Raw genomic sequence first — 17,148 nt, 5'->3', positions numbered from 1 at the left:
ATAAATAAATAAAACCTTTAAAAAAAAATTAAAAAAATAAAAATATTATTTTGAACTCTGCAGGCCTAGAGGGAAAAGACTAAATTCTGGAAATGTATCTTCTCTTCCTTATGATTTTCTTTTTTTTCCTTATGATTTTCTTCATAACATTTTTTTCTCTAGGTTGCTCTGTTGTGAGAATACAGTATATCATATATGTAACATTCAAAATATGTGTTAATTGACTATTTACATCATCAGTAAGGCTTCCAGTCAACAGTATAAATTTTGGGAGAGTCCAAAGTGATACGCATATTTGGTACCGTGCAGAGGGCCGGTGCCCCTAACCCCCATGTTGTTGAAGGGTCACCTATAGTCTCAAATTATATAAAGCAAAAATTGATTAAATGAAAGGATGAAACTGAAAAAAAAAAAGGGATAAACAGTTTTCTGATCAGTTCTTTCCCTCCATTTGTCCATTGAATCTCAGGTTCTCTTGCCCAGTTAAGACCATGGCTCTTGCAACTTTTCCTCTTCCTTTTCCTTTCTTACCAGTTTTTCCTCCTCTTTTGGCTCCCTCCGTTCAGCATACAAAAGCACTACATCTCCCACCTCATACAAGCCTCCCTGGACCACACAGACTTCCCCAGTCGCCATCTGGTTTCTCTACAAGCCCCTACAGTGGAACTCCTCTGGGAAGTTTTCTGTAGTTGCTACATTCACAGTCACTCCTCCATCCTCCTCCAACCCGCTCCAATCAGACCACTCCACTGAAATTTCTTTTGTCACCAATGACCTTTCTGTTGCTAAGTTCAATGGTCATTCTCATGCCTTCATCTTACTCAATGTAACGGCAGCAATCAATGCAGTGAATGGCTCCCTTCTCTGAGACACTTCCTTCGCTTGGCTTCTAGGGCACCGTTCTGGCCCGGATTTTCTCCTTTTCAGTCTTTTTTGATGATGCCACCTCCTCTTTCCCATCTAAATGGGGCAGTTCTCCAGGGCTTTGTCCTTGGACCTCTTCTCCAGTCTCATTCATGCTGGGTGATTTTATCTATTCCCATGGTTTTATACCGGTGGGCTAATAACTCTTTAATTTATATCTCAATCCTAACCACTTCCGTCAACTTGAACTTGGTGTATCCAATGGTCTCTTGAACATCTCCATATGAATGTACCATAGATATCTCAAACTTAACATGCATACAACCACACCCTTGATTTCTGCCTACCTCTCCTCAAACAAAACCAAAAGCAAATGAGCACAACTTGATCTTTTCCTAGTCTTTAGGATCTCGATATAAATGGCAGAACCGTTCTTTCAGTTGCCCAGACACAAAACCTTAGTCATCCTTGACATCTTTCTTTTTCATACTCTGAATCTAACCCATTAACAAATTCGATCAGCTCTCTTTTGAGGGTATATTGCAGGTTTGACCACTTCTTACCACCTCCACTGCTACCGCATGAGTCTCCCCTGAATTATTTCAATAATCTTCTAAAGGTCTCCTCTCCTTATAGCAAATTCCCCACAGAGAAGGCAGAGAGTTAGTGCTCCTTCGATACCACTCCTATGCTTGGGGTTGGGGGGGGAAGGCTTCCCATCTTATTTAGAGTAAATTCCAAGTCTCTCACCACCAGTTACAAGGTCCTACATACATTTGCTGCTGACAACTTCTGTGAGCTCGTGTCCCACAGACCTCTCTCTGGCTCACTGTATTCTAGGCACACCGCTCCCTGGATTGTTTCTCAACCACTGTGGATGCTATCCCACCTCTGCGTTGTTCATTTGCAGTTTCCTTCAAGAATATGTGACCAACTTCTTTCAGATATCTGAGGGCCTCACTTACTATCCTTGTAAAGCTTAGCTTCTAGAGTGCTTTGAAGCGGTGGTGGAAGAGGGTTTGTTGGACAGTACAATCGTAGAAAGAGAAATATATTTTCGTGTCTGGTAATGCTATTTGTTATGCAGAAGGTAATAAAGCTGGACAAGGGTCTAGAAAGTGCTAGAGAGGGAGAAGGATGCTGTTTTAGATGTGGTAATCAGGGAAGGACTGTCTGGTAAGGTGATATTTGAATGACAGCCTTAAGGAAGTGGGAATTAGCTTCTATTTTACAAATTCTTGAGTGACAGATTTGGTGAATGCATGGAACTGTACTTGAATACATTTTTCCTAGTCTTCTCCGTCTTATGTACATTTACCAATCTCTCTCAAATTACTGAACCTTTGAGGAAATAATATACGATACCAGTTGTTGCTCAAAAGATTTGAGACACTGAGGTAGCCCTTCTTCTTAGGTGGTCTGTTTCCCTATGTATGTGTCAGAATGAACATTAACAGATAATGTGATTTTTTTACTCTAAGTTTTATTTCCTTTCTTGTCTTATTATATTTTTATCACCTCCAAAGTAATAAAATAGAAATAACAGGCACATGTTATTTCTTGATTTAATGGAAATACATCCAATGTTTCACCCGCAGGTAGGATCTTGATCCTGGTATAAGTTTCAAATATTGTCAATTATATCAAGTTTACTAAGACCTGTGTCTGTTCTACTGCAGAAAGATTTTGCATTTTATCACATACACTTCGACCTCTGTGAGATAGAATATGCTTTCTTTATCTAATAATGGGATGATTCCATTATCACAACTCCTCATATCATTATTACCCTGGTGTGAAGGCTGCTTGTTGGTGATGGATATTTCTATTAGTACACTCCTGGAATCCGTTTGTTTAATTCAGAGTGCTTGCATTTATACTCACAAGTGAGACTGGTGAAAGTCTTCTCTTTCTTTGCTTTGATGAATTGTTAAATCAGAGCTATATTTGATCTACAAAAGAACCAAGAAGTTCCTTTTCTTATATGTTCTAGCACAATCTATTTTTTATTTTTTTAATAATAATTTTTTATTATGTTGTGTTAGTCGCCATACAGTACATCCTTAGTTTTTGATGTAGTGTTCCATGCTTCATTATTTAAATAGCATATATCTTAGGTGGTGCCTGAAGTTTTGAAAAAAGATTTACTCATGAACCCCTTTGAGTTGGTGTTGTTCTGAAAGGTAGCACTTTAATTCACTTTATATTTTTTTCTCATGGTTAAAGCTATATTGGTAGCTTTCATTGCATTTTGAGTATTTTAAAAAAATTATACCTTACTACAAAATCACCTATTTCATCTGTGTTTTTAAATATATCAGGATAGAGTTGTGTGAACTATTTACTATTTTATTGAATTTTCTCTGTATTTGTTTCCTAATTTTGTGAATTTGTATTTTCCTCTTTAATTTAATTTAATTTTTACTTTTTGTATTTGTGTCTTGTTTATTTCCTGATTGGGTTAAAATAAGTACTTCTACTGTTTAAGTACTTCTGGAAAACAGTTCTTGAATCTATTAATGAATTCTCCTGGTCTTCTGTTCTCTAATTCAGTTAAGAAACATTATGATTATCTGTGTAGCTTGTTGTCTGCTCTTACCTTTGGGAAACACTGTTTTATATAGGAGTATTTATTAGAGGAACTCAACGTATTCATTAAGCTGATAATTTTTCTCTCATAATATTTGTCTTTGATATCCTTCCTCCATACTCTAGAGAGATTTCATGAACTGATAGCTTAGCTTGCTAGTTTGAGTTTTTATATATTGTTCTATTTTCTGATTATTCATTTATTCATTTTTTCATGATGGCCCCATGCTGCTTTATCAACATTGAGTTTTGCTGACAGGAGAAAGTAAAAACAAAAGACTCTTGCAAAATGATATAGCCACTTTGGGAAAGGGTCTGACGGTTCTTTGGAAAGTTCAGCATGGAGTCACCCTACAGCCCAGTGATGCCAATCTTAGATATTTACCTAAGTGAATTAAAAGCTTATGTTCACACAAAAACCGGCATACAAATATTTATAGTAGCTTTATCCATAATCAACAAGAACTGGAAATAACCAGTATAATCTTCTAAAGAACAATCAATAAACTGTGGTACGTCCATACGACAGAATAGTAGTCAGCAATAAAAAGAACTAGTGATCAATTCACACAGCAACATGAATAAGTCTTAAATGCATTTTGCTAAATGAAAGAAGCCAGGCCTCAACGTCTACTTATTATATGATCCTATTTATATGATGTTTTACAAAAGACAAAACTATAAAAACAGAAAACAGAGCATTGGTGGCCAGGGACTAGGGAACTACAAAGGTGATGCATAAGGGAACTTTAGGGTCATTGAACTGTTCTGTATGGTATTGGGGTGGTGAATACATAAGTCTATGCATTTTTCAAAACCCACAGAACTATACATCATAAAAGTGAACTTCAATGTATGCAAACTAAAAAAATAATAAAAGAAAGTTGTCAAGAGAAAATGTTGACTGTGGCCAGTGAATCGAACTGTATTACATATGTAAGATAGAATTTCAGTGAGGAGATGGGGGAAAACAAGGAGCTGACCCAAGTTACTTTGGAAACAATGTTTTGACTGGAGAATGTAGGGCTGAAGACAAAAGGCACTGTGTATAATAAACACTTTATACAACAAGGCACTGGTTACACAACTTCTAGTTGAAGTTTCTCATGGAGACATGGGTTAGCAATTCTGAAATGGCTTTACTTACATACTGGGCTTGAGCCAATAAGCAAATGGCTGGAGGATAGTGGAAACCAGGTTCTGACCGCTGGAGAGGAAAAATGACAAGTCAGCCAGGAGAAAAGGCTAGAATGAACTATACGACACTGGTTTAGAATAGGAAACATCAATACAAACTCATGTTAGCTTAATACACACACACACACACACACACACACACACAGAATGGATAAAGAAATAACTATAGACATGTGTGAATACGTGTGTTTGTATACATATAACTATCTCCTAGCTCTGGCCACTGAGAGGACCTAGAAACTGTGGCATACTAGGGTATGATGGGTATGTAATATGTGGCAACAAGCATGCTTACTGCATAGATGTTGGTTTCGAAACACCATTCTCTAATAAGAGGACAAGGGAGTCCTTGAGAAGTGGATTTTTCTTGGCCCAGACAGGAAAATTCATGTTGGAGCTGGAGTATCTTATAGCGACAGAAAGCAAGGAAGTGTTGAGGGGGGAAAAGGGGTTGGAGGTACGTGAACAGGACACAGAAGCCAACCCTTTGAAAGAGCCCCAAATAGCTAATGCCGAAGTAATTTAAGCAACCGGTAGATAAAATTGCATTGAGTGGCGCCTGGGTGGCACAGCGGTTAAGCGTCTGCCTTCCGCTCATGGCGTGATCCTGGCGTTATGGGATCGAGCCCCACATCAGGCTCCTCCGCTATGAGCCTGCTTCTTCCTCTCCCACTCCCCCTGCTTGTGTTCCCTCTCTCGCTGGCTGTCTCTATCTCTGTCGAATAAATAAATAAAATCTTTAAAAAAAATTGCATTGAATTATAACCCAAAGTCTAAAAATACATGAGTGTCCACACTGATATAAATAAGTGAATAAATGAAGAAATAGGAGAGGAGAGAGACAAATCTTCTTTAAAGAAAAATCCCAGACAACATAGTAGATACACCTACTATGGGAGACGGAGCCTCATTACCCCCACCCCTTGAGTACCCATTGGGCTTGGAGACTCATTCCCAAAGAACAGAGTATGCAAAAGAAAAACTAGTAGCTTTACAGTGGGTAAACCTGGTGACCAGATGGCCAAGGTTAATACCACCAACTGGGAAGCCATGTTGATAACATGCACCCCTGATTGGGTCTGATGAGAAGGGAACTCCGCCTCTGGGGTATTTTCCACCCAGACCCATAACCCTAGTCCAATCATGAGAAAAATACATAGGCTTAAATTGAGAGTCATCCCACAAAATACCAAGTATTCTTCAAAAACATCAAGGTTTTGGAAGAGAAGACTGAGAAACTCTCGCTGGCCAGAGGGAACTAAGGAGAAATGACGACTGACTGTAATGTGCTGTCGTGCATTGGATTTTGGAACAAAGAAGGGTCTTGAGTTGAAAAACTGGTAAAAACCAAATAATGGGTGGAGTTCAGTTCCTAATTTACTAATTTACTCATGCTGGTTTCTTCATTTTGATGAATGTACCATGATTATGTAAAGGGGCTAACGTTAAGGGAAACCAGGTGATGGGTATTCAGGAACTCTGTGTTATCTTTGCAACTTTTCTGCAAATCTAAAATTATTCCCAAATAAAAGGATTACTAAAGTCGTTTTTGTTTGTTTCTTACAGAACTATTTCAGCAGGGACGGGGAGGAAAGGTTGGGGATGTTGGCTCCAAAAGTTCAGGCAAACCTTCCACTTGCCTTTCCATCTCGTATCTAGTGATATTTCTCTGGCTGTTGGTTCTTAGAGTGGGGGGCTTTTGTTCATTCTGGGTGGCAGAGAAAGGTTCCCTCACAAATCGTGTGACACTCTACACAACTCTTTGTCTGCAAGCAACCTGTTCCTTTGGCAGCCCCAAAGCAGCTGGGACAAAGTCCTCTTTGGGAAGGACCAGGCACCCCCTCCACTGGGACCCGCCACCCAGAGTGAGCCTGAGCTCTGGCACCTCAGCACCCCTGTGATCTCGCGAGCTACAGCTTCCAACAGTGCACATCAGCCCTCGATTTGAAATCAGTGGATGTTACTGGTGGGAAATGGAGCCTCCCTTTCTTTCTCAATGGGCTTCCCTTCCACTTCTCTTGAAGAGTGGTTGGTTTGGCCTTTCCACTCCATGATCTTTCACCTTAATTGTTTCCTACTGAAACACTGGGATTCCAGCTAATGGGAGGGTCATTCTTTATGCTGTGTTGGCAGTGTACAGTGTCCCTCATGTCGTGGGCTTGCTCAACGTCAATGGAACTTGGAAGGGAGAAGGGGTCAAATATGCTGACTTTGCCTTTCTAACCGAGCTCATGATTCAGAGTGCCGCATCTTAGAATTTAACAGCTTTAAGACAACAAATCATTAGAGAATGCTTTTATTCTTCTATTGGTAATCATTAAAAGCAAAGAACCAGAAAAAAATTGAACTTATATTTCTGTGTCATGTCAAGAATAAAGTAATATTTTATGATCTCCATTATGGTGAGATATATAATTAGATGAATTGAGATAAGACAAGATGTATGCTTAGTTCTACTTCAGATATAAAATTTCTCTGAAAATCCTATTGGAAGTATATATTTTAAGATCTTATTTATTTATTTGAGAGAGAGAAAGAGCAGGGAGGAGGAGCAGAGGGAGAGGTACAAGCAGACTCCGCGCTGAGCACAGAGCCCCATGTGGGGCTTGATCGCACAACTGCAAGACCATGACCTGAGCCGAAATCAAGAATAGGATGCCTAACTAGCTGAGCCACCCAGGCACCCCGTATACATTTTTCTTTTTTAATTGTAAAGTTGTACTTTGTTTCTTTCAGGAAATCTATTTCAAAGGAAACACTGGGTTCTGTGTCTTTAGCATGACTACTGAGCTTTTGAATTACTACCTGCATACTACCTGTCATCTGGTCATTTTTCTGCAGCCATCACAGGTGTGCTCTGGCATTGGAAGATGGACTCTGTGTTTGGGTTAGTCTTCCAATCCCCCATGCCTAGAGAACTAGAGGCAGGGATAAGTGGATTTTCTCCAGGTCTGCTTTTTCTGATTATAAATGGACATAGAGGTCAGGAAAGAGGAAGTTGCAGCTGGAAATAGTCATAGCAGAAAATGTCACCTCTTCATTATTAGTGGGAGCCTGTTGAAAGGGAGGGAGCCGGGGCACCTGGGTAGCTCAGTCGTTAAGCGTCTGCCTTCAGCTCAGGGCGTGATCCCAGTGTTCCAGGATCGAGTCCCCCATCGGGCCCTTCTGCTGGGAGACTGCTTCTTTCTCTCCCACTCCCCTGCTGTGTTCCCTCTCTCCCTGGCTGTCGCTCTGTCACATAAATAAATAAAATCTTTAAAAAAAAAAAAAAAAGAAAGAAAGGGAGGGAGCCAAATTCACCACTGCCCCTTCTTTACTTAACACGCCACTGGGCCTAGAATAGTCAAGATCCCTCAGGTGGGATCCCAGCCCCACACATATATCCGATCTCAGTGTGTTTTCGGAGGCATCTAGAGGGTTGTGCATTTCTTCCTGCCTCCAGGCAATCTCTCTGTGGTTTCTTTTTGTCTTCAGTCCCTGCTGATTCAAAATAGTGGGGTTTCCCCTTCTCTCTACTCTCTTAGTACATTTTCCCTTCAAGAGTGGTGACTTGCATGTTAATAACCTCTTACCTCCATCTACCCTTACCTGCTTTATATTTTCCAGGAATCCCACAAAGTTTCTGGCCCTGGATAGAGTTCTTCCTTAGTTTCCAGTAGCAATGTGCATTTCCCCCTAAAGTCTCTGCTAGATTCTTTGGTCTACTCACTAGGAATTTGGGGGTAGCTGAATTTACTGGGCTCAGATTCCACTCTTGGACTGGAAATCTCTGTTTGTATTTGACTCCCCCGGTTACATCTCTCTTTCTTAGATATTAAGCTCCTCGACGATATACTTTTTTGGTTCACCAGAGCCTTGCCCGTAATAAATATTTGCTAAGTGAATGAAATGAATGGTTGGATTTAAAGGGTATTCACTTTAATTTCATCACTGAAACGGCCCCCAACATTGAAGACGCTACTTTTCAATCTTGGCTTTCTCTTGGTTACACACTGTCCAAGTTAGCAACTGGTTGTTAAGTAAGACTAATCCATGTAGTGTAATGTTTCTCGTCTACCTGGCCCTGGGCTGAGGGAGACTTTGTCACCACACGCTGCATGCTGACAACTGCTGGTGGACAAAGACATCTTCCCCAGGAGCAAACTCCATAAATGGCCCCCCATGCAGAACCCAGCAGGAAATATGCAAGAATGACAATAAAGTTGCTCAGTGGGTCCTGCACTGTGGATAAAGAACAATTCCTGACAAAATGAGGGGGCTGAAGCAGTTTGGAGATTAAAAAAAAAATCCTGCCTGTCATTCGATTGCATGGAGCTATATTCGAATTTTATCTGGCGGATGTGATTCTTTGATCAGGTTGGCCGTTTGAAGGGATTTGGAGCAGGACAGATAATCCGAACTTTGAGCATAAATCAGGGGCTGTGGGCTGATGGATGCCTGGCACTTTCTTATGATAATGTATGATTGGTGGGTGACCGGGGGAAAATACCACAGTCTTATCTCCGTGCAGCAGCAGCCAAGGGAGGGGGGATGTCTGGAGTCCAAAGGGAAGAGGGGGTGGGGGCATAATAGTAAGGGTTTATTTTTCTTTTTTCCTTTTTCTTTCTTTCTTTCTTTCTTTCTTTCTTTCTTTCTTTCTTTCTTTCTTTCTTTCTTTCTTTCTTTCTTTCTTTTTTAACAGAGATTGTGAAACTGAGCTAAAAATGCTCAGGGCCATGGCTGGAAATGCAGCGTTTCAGAACTTGATGGTGGCAAGCTACCAAAATATCCGGGCAAAAGCAGAGTTGACTGGCAATCCTTTCTCCCTGATTATGTTTAATTTGCTGTCACTAGAATTTCAGAGAACAAGGACTGCCTGAGCCCTCTTCCTGGAGATTCCTTAGGTGTGAATGGGAGAAGAAACTCCTGATTGCTTCCTGTAGCATCTCCTGTAACACTCAAGACTTACGAGAAATTCTTGTCTTTTAGAGGCACACATACTGTAGTCTGGGACAACAGGTCTACCCGGGGAAGAATCCTGTTGGTACCTGGGGACTCTGGGACTGTACAGAGCAATTCTGCACCAGAGCAGATAAATAAAATCTACCTGCACCACTACCTTTAGTGCATAGGACTCCCTCTTTATAGCCATAAAAAAGAAAACAAATAGAAAATGAAATGATATTAAACATCTAGTATATTACCACTGATTTATTATTATTATTATTATTTAAAGATTGTATTTATTTATTTGAGAGAGAGAGCATGAGCTGGGGAGAGGGGCAGCGGGAGAGGGAAAAGCAGACACCCTGCTGAGCAGGGAACCCAATGCGGGGCTCGCCTTACTAGCTAACATTTGTTGCCCAGTGAGTACATGTCACACTCTATTTTAGATGCTTTATGCCCATTAGCTTACAAGACTGGAAAGAGAAAGAAAGAACTAAATATAAAAATCTCAATATATGTCTGCAAAGTGGAGATGCTAACTCAGAAATGGTTTCCAAGAAATAATCCCAATCCTCTCTTCAGTCAATTCCTTATTATGTATTATGGTACTTCTCAACCTCCAAAAGGGGTTTTATGTTTTTTTTTAAGGTTTTATTTTTTTATTTGTCAGAGAGAGAGAGAGAGCATAAGCAGGGGAGCGGCAGGCAGAGGGAGAAGCAGACTCCCCCGTGAGCAAGGAACCCGATGCAGGACTCGATCCCAGAACCCTGGGACCATGACCTGAGCTGAAGGCAGATGCTTAACTAACTAAGCCACCCAGATGTCCCCCTCCAAGGGTTTTAAAAATCTTTCTTCCCCCCTAGATTTGGTACAGGCCTATGATCACACATTCCTTCTGATTTAATATGATGGACAAAACTGGAAAAGCAAGAGGGCTCCCAGTTAGTTGCTAATATAGTTGGAAAAAGTGGACAGAACCATCAGAAGGAGAAGCTCATTTGCAGAGTCTTTGACACCTGTACAACATTCACAGAGAACTGCAGGGCACAATGGCTGGGCCAGGCCAGCACAGCGCTTCCCCGCACATTTCTGTATCGCATTCAAGACCCTCGCCTTTCACGTTCCCCTTCCGAACCAGGAAAACCGCTTGGTGGACTCCCAGCGAGTCCGCTAAAATTGAGAAGCAAACTGAGAACTGGAAATGAATGTTGCTTTCTATCTACAATCATACTGAAATAGCGGAGGATATCAGACTGTTGTAACAGCAACACATTAGATGGTAGATTGAAGAGAGGCCGGGGGCCAAGAGAAGAGGACTGCCAAAGATTAAAGTCAACTGAGGAAGACGATGGGGACCTACAGCACCTCTGTCCCTGGAGAGAAAGCAAGTCAGTGATAAGGGCCCAGAGAAAACAAGATGGCAATGACTAGTCTTTTTCCTCTCTCAGTGAGACTAGAGAAGATTCCAGCAACGTGTAATTGGACAAAAAGGCAGGCTTGGAAGAAGCTAGTCGCACAGATATCTGAGAAGCACAAGCTGGCACAACTGGGGTGGTCAGAGCCTGAGGCTGTCCTGCCTGTGTCCATATCCATGACTCAGGCTCTCCCTTGGGTGGTTTAACTCTAGGGAGGAAGGGAGGCACACGATTCACAGAGGAAGCCCCTTGAGAGGGCCTTGTCAATGGTACAATTCAGGTGGCATTCTGGGAAAGGGGGACAACTGGACAAAGAGACTAGGGCCGCTCTAGTTCTCAAGCCCCCTTGCCCCCATCCCCTCCAGGGGAGGGATAGCGTGTCAGTGGTCCTAAGGGAGGTGAGTGGGCATTTCTTTCTTTTTTCCTTTCTCCAGTTTGAAGTTCACCAGTATCCGGTCATTCCATTCTCGGCATTTCTATAATTGAATCCCTCAAGTGTGTTGACACTTTCTGTAAGTTAAAATTCATAACAATTCTGAGAGAAGTATTTCAACTATTTCCAGAAGTTTAAGAAAGGGCCATCTGTCGACTAGAAGTATTTGGTGAAACTAAATACCTGCAAAGTTCACGGAGGTAAATAGCAAAGGGGAGGGGGGGGGGTCAGAGCTTGCAGGTGGCAGAGACTCACTGCTCCACCATTTCCTGTTTATAGACCAACAGCCAACACTCGGGTTTGGATCCGTTCGCCTCTGCTCACCCTCTTCTTTCCAGCTGAATTGTTCTTCTTCGAAATCCAACTATCCAAACCCCTGTCATCTCTCACTGCAGAGCCGTGAAACTGTGAAGTTTCCCTTCTTCTCATAGCTGGAGGTAACCTTTCCTTTCCCACGGTCCCCCAACAATCATGCTGCTATTACGTGCCATTGAAAGATACTAGCTAACTTCTTAAATTTTTCATTTAGCGTCATTACTTACGTACACATCGGAGCCCCCTTCTAGACTGTTCTCTCTTTAATATTTATTGAATGAGTATGCAGGAGGTCAAAAGTTTAGGAGGAATTGAAAAAAAAAATATAGGAGGCAATCAGAAAGTTTGCTGAACGCATAAATAAATAATATGTCCAGAATATTAATGAAAACTCACAACACGTGACCCTGAAATTTAGTTATATGTCCTATATCAAGTAACGCTGGTCAAATAGAATTGTTCCTATCCATAAAAACACTACCTCATCACTTAATACGTTGGACCAGCTGAATGACCACGGAAAGAGCACTGAATTAGGAGCCAGGAGAACTGGGTTGAGACCCTGATCTCTTGCTAGCTACTTGGATAACTTCAGCCAGTACATTTGATCTCTGACCTTCTTTCTGGTCCATCTTGAGTAGAATTACATGGTTGGGTGAGATGATGTTTAAGGACCCTTGAAGATGCTGTGGTTAAGGAATTAGTTCAGTTGGGTGTTTGGTGAGTCAACATTAGGATAGCTCTGCAAATCAACCATTCTGGTTGACCTGTAGAACGTTTGTTGTCAGCCATACAAGAATTCCACTGGGGAAAGGCCATGGAAATCTGGTCAGAAGTAAAGACTTCCATAAAATTGACAAAAAATCTGAAGCAAACATTCTCTCACAAATATTTGGCATTTTGGATGAATTTGTCACTTATTTTCTGTCTAACCAGTGTCAGTCACCTTGAGCTAAAGACCACCAGAAACATACCAGTAGAGTTGGGTTATTTCTCATTGCCAGGGAGGTTCCTAACATCAAACCTGAGAGAATCTACCGACTCCCAGACACTGGGGACTGCATTTCTCTTTCTCACAAGTAAGGGCTCATTAGCTAAATTATTTCTTAGCCTAATGGATGGTCCTCATCTTGAAATTAATTGTATGGGCTAATGATAACAATTATGGTTGGCTATTTGACAACACGTCCTGGTAAATGAGGTAAACATCTTTACCAAATATGCCTTATATATGTCCTCCAAATCTATGGATTTTGTTTGACTCATGTTCCCTTATGGAGGTGAAAAAAATTGAGACTGATAGGGTGCCCATTTATTTATTTGTAGAGTCCCGAAGAATTATTGAATTAATATTGATCTGATTGGATAGTAAGGTGATAAGTACACCAAATAGCTAATTACTAATTTGGTTATTTCCATTGATTAGACCAGGTCAATGGATCAACACTTTGCTCCATTTTCATCATATTTAATCATCTTCTCAGTTAAAATAAAATACAAAATCAAAGCCATTATCCGAATGGTTCATTCTTCCTGTTGTAGAAGCATAATCTATTTTTATTTTAATAGTAGACCCCAACTGACAGATTCAGGGTAGCGATAGATGGTTTGCATATTTTTAAACAATCAGTATATCATCTTTAAAGTGAATCCCACCTCAATTTATGCCTTCGGGGACACAATAGTTTATTCAAATGAGAGAGAAAATCACAGTCGGCTTCACCTTCTGACAAATTGCCTCGTGTATGAAATTTTCCTTTTTGTTTGCCCGTAGGTAATATCAATTACACTTCTCCCTATCACTCATTCCCTCTACCAATGTGTTCATTTTCTACTTCTCTACCCACTGAGGCGCTTCACCCCCTGGTGTTTCTAAGGAAGCCTGAAATTAACACAGCCATTTCTAATTACTCGATCCTTCCAGACGAAACCATCCCGTTTTGTGTTTTCGGAAAACTATGCACATCTTTATCATCTAAGTCCCCAAGGTCTTCTCTCCTCATTAATTCTATTAAGTGACTCGGTTATTCTTCAGTTTAAATAGAGACATGCCCAATTATAGGTCTAGACAAATGAAATGTGTGATTCTCCATCCTACTCCACCCCCTTTCTTCCCCTGATTTAATGCACTTGGTGGGAAAGTTCCTGATGAACAAACTCAAAACTTTTCTTTGTATTAACCAGCGTTCTCCAGAGAAAAAGAAGCAACAGGAGATATAGAAGAGAAGAGTTTTATTATAGGAATTGGCTCACATGATTTTGGAAGCAGAGGGGTCTCCCAGTCTGCCACCTACAAGCCAGAGAACCAGGAGAGCTGGTGGCATAATTCAGTCTGAGCCTGAAGGTCTGAGGACAAGAACATCAATGTTGGAGGGTTGGAGAACATGGCTGTCCCCACCCAAGCACACAGCAAATTGCCCTTATTCTGCCTTTTTCTTCTATTCAGACCCTCAAAGGATTGGATAATGCCAAGTGCACTGGTGAGCAAAATCTTCTTTACTCAGTCTGCTGATTCAAATGTTAATCTCTTCTGGAAACCCCCTCACAAATACACCCAGAAATAAAGTTTTACCAGCTATCTGGGCATCCCTTAGCCAGGTCAAATTGACACATAATATTAACCATCACATTTTTGTAAGAGTAAGACAATTCAATTTTTTAAAAAGATTTTATTTACTTATTTGAACAAGAGAGAGAGCACAAGAAGAGACCAAGCAAGAGCAGGGGGAGGGGCAGAGGGAGAAGCAGGCTCCCCACTGAGCAAGGAGTCTTACACAAGGCTCAATCCCAGTACCCTCAAGATCAGGACCCAAGCCTGAGCCAAAGGCAGATGCTTAACTGACTGAGCCACCAAGATGCCCCAGACTATTCAATTCTTTTTTTAAATATATATTTATTTTTAATTTTTTTTTTTAGATTTTGTTTATTTACTTGAAAGAGAGAGATGGAGAGAACAAGTGGGAGGAGGGACAGAGGGAGAAGCAGACTCCCTGTGGAGCAGGGAGCCCAGCCCAGCACAGTACTTGGTACTTGATCCTAAGTCCACAGGATCAGGACCTGAGCCGAAGGCAGACACTTAACCAACTGAGCCACCCAGGCACCCCCAGACTATTCAATTCTTAAGATGAAACAGTAGGAACTCTTTCTTAGCTGGAAACCTAGTGGGTTCCTGGGCAGTTTTCCAGTTGAGATCCTGCCCAGCATTCCACGTAGTGTTAAAATAAAAAAACAAGTGGAGACTAGCCTTGAAAATTCCCTGAGCAGACAAAACCAGTTTAGCCATACAAACCTTAATTTAGCTTATTTTGCAAGATCAACCTGACCTGGGTCATTTCTTGCTTATGCTTCTGGAAATCACAAGCGAAACTTAACCTGTTTCCCAGGATTGATAAAAAGTAACCATTGATCAATTCCCTACCATTTAAGGAAATTCTAATAGTATAGCCAATCACTGTGAAGAATCTCACTATATAAGCTGCTTTATCACAATACACTCCTGAGCTTCATTCCATGTTTTGAGTGCTCCCAGTTTGCAAAGAGTTTTTTTGGTGTGCGCACGATAATTGGTGATTCACTGGTTTTACTTCTGTCATTTCTGAACCTATGACTATAGAAACAGTATAATTTTGGGGAAAGAGCCCTGCAGCCAGAATCAGAAGACTTCAATCCACATTTGTCTTAAGTGTATGATGTTAGCTTTGTCACTTAATATTTCTGCTAGTATGCCTTTGGCAGGCAGTAATAGCTAACCCTAATTAAACCACAGATTTATCATCTCACACTCTACCAGTTATATGAAATGAGCAGGTTCAGGAGTACTGGTTCTAGGTTTCTTTGTAGTTTCCTTGACTTTGCTCTTCTCCAAGTGTTGGGTTTATCCTCAGGATGGCAGCAAGATGGCTGCAGTGACTCCAGCCATCACATCACACTTAGATCTAAGAACACCCAGAAGCAGTACAACTGTCTTCTCTGCCTTGAGAACAAGAAAACTTTTTCCCAGCAGCAACTCAGCATAACTGATTGGCCAGAAGGCCATCACAAACCTCCCTTAAACCAATCACTGGTGGAAAGGATGGGATTGTTATGATTGGGTTAAACCAGTGGTACAGATCCTTGGCTGAATATTAGAAACAATCACCTGGGTAACTTCTAACACCATGCACAAAGCAAACTTCAGACCAATCAAATCAACCTGTGGAGGTGGAATCAGTCATATTTTAAATTTTTTTTCAGATTGCCAATGTCGAGAACCGCTGGCTAAGATTAGTTGGAACCAGTTGATCAGTTTCTCCTAAATTAAGGAGAAGATAAATCCCTGAACTATACTGGGTTTCTGATAGGCAGGAATAATGGGAAAATGGATTATTAGGGAACTGGCATCTTTTGCTCTACTTAATTTCTCAGAGGTACACCTATAAAATGGAAGCTTGTATCTGTTCTGTTCACCTGCCAGAATTGATGTGGCCAGTTGTGAAATTTTAAGTTGATATATATTTGTATTTGTATGTGTATGTATCTGCATGTATATTTGTGTATAAATGGGTATATTATTTATATATACATTCAGCTCAAGTTTCTCTGTCATTAAGCAAAATCAGGTACAAAAAACGAGGCATGTTTCCATAGATCAGAACATGTAGGGAAAAGGTAGAAAAACATATTTTTCCATCTATTTCCAATGGCCGACGACTCGGCAGTTTGGAGCTAAACACCAGACCGGTGGTTGTCAAACATCAGCTACGACAGAAACACCCGCTGGGCTTGTTAAAACCGATTGCTGGCCCCACCCCCAGAACGTCTCATTCAGTAGATCAGTTGTGGGGCCTCATTATTTGTATTTGTCATAGATTTCCATGTGATGCTGATACTGCTAGCTTGGGACCTTTGGGAACCACATATGATGTTTTCTCTCAAGATCAGTGGTACTCAAAGTGTGATCCCAGGGCCAGCCTCTTTAGCATCCCCCAGAACTTGTTAGACATGCAAATTCCCAGGCCCCACCCCAGACCTTCTGAATCAGAAGGTCTAGGGTGGGCCCCCGTGGTCTGTGCCTTAATAAGTGCATCTGATGCTTTCTGATCATGGGGCATTGAAAAATCATCATCATCATCATACCTGGGGTTCACTCTTAGACATGCACCTTTTTATTTTTTCTTTAACTGCAGCTCAGGGATGGGTACCAGAGGGCTAGAGCAGTGCTCCTCAAACTCTTGTGAGCATACTAATTACTTGGGGATTTTGTTGGAAGTGCAGATGTTGATAAATAGCCCGGGGTGGGACCTGAGATTCAGCATTGCTAACGGGATCCTTGATGCCTGATGCTACTGAACCCCCAACCATGTTTTGAATGAAGGGTCTAGATGTAACTATACTGTGTCCCCCCCCCCCCCCCCCCCCCCCCCCCCCCCC

The sequence above is a fragment of the Ursus maritimus genome, unplaced genomic scaffold, assembly GCF_017311325.1.
Source record: "Ursus maritimus isolate PB19 unplaced genomic scaffold, ASM1731132v1 scaffold_14, whole genome shotgun sequence".
Lineage (NCBI taxonomy): Eukaryota > Metazoa > Chordata > Mammalia > Carnivora > Ursidae > Ursus > Ursus maritimus.
Note: the sequence above shows the minus strand (reverse complement) of the source record.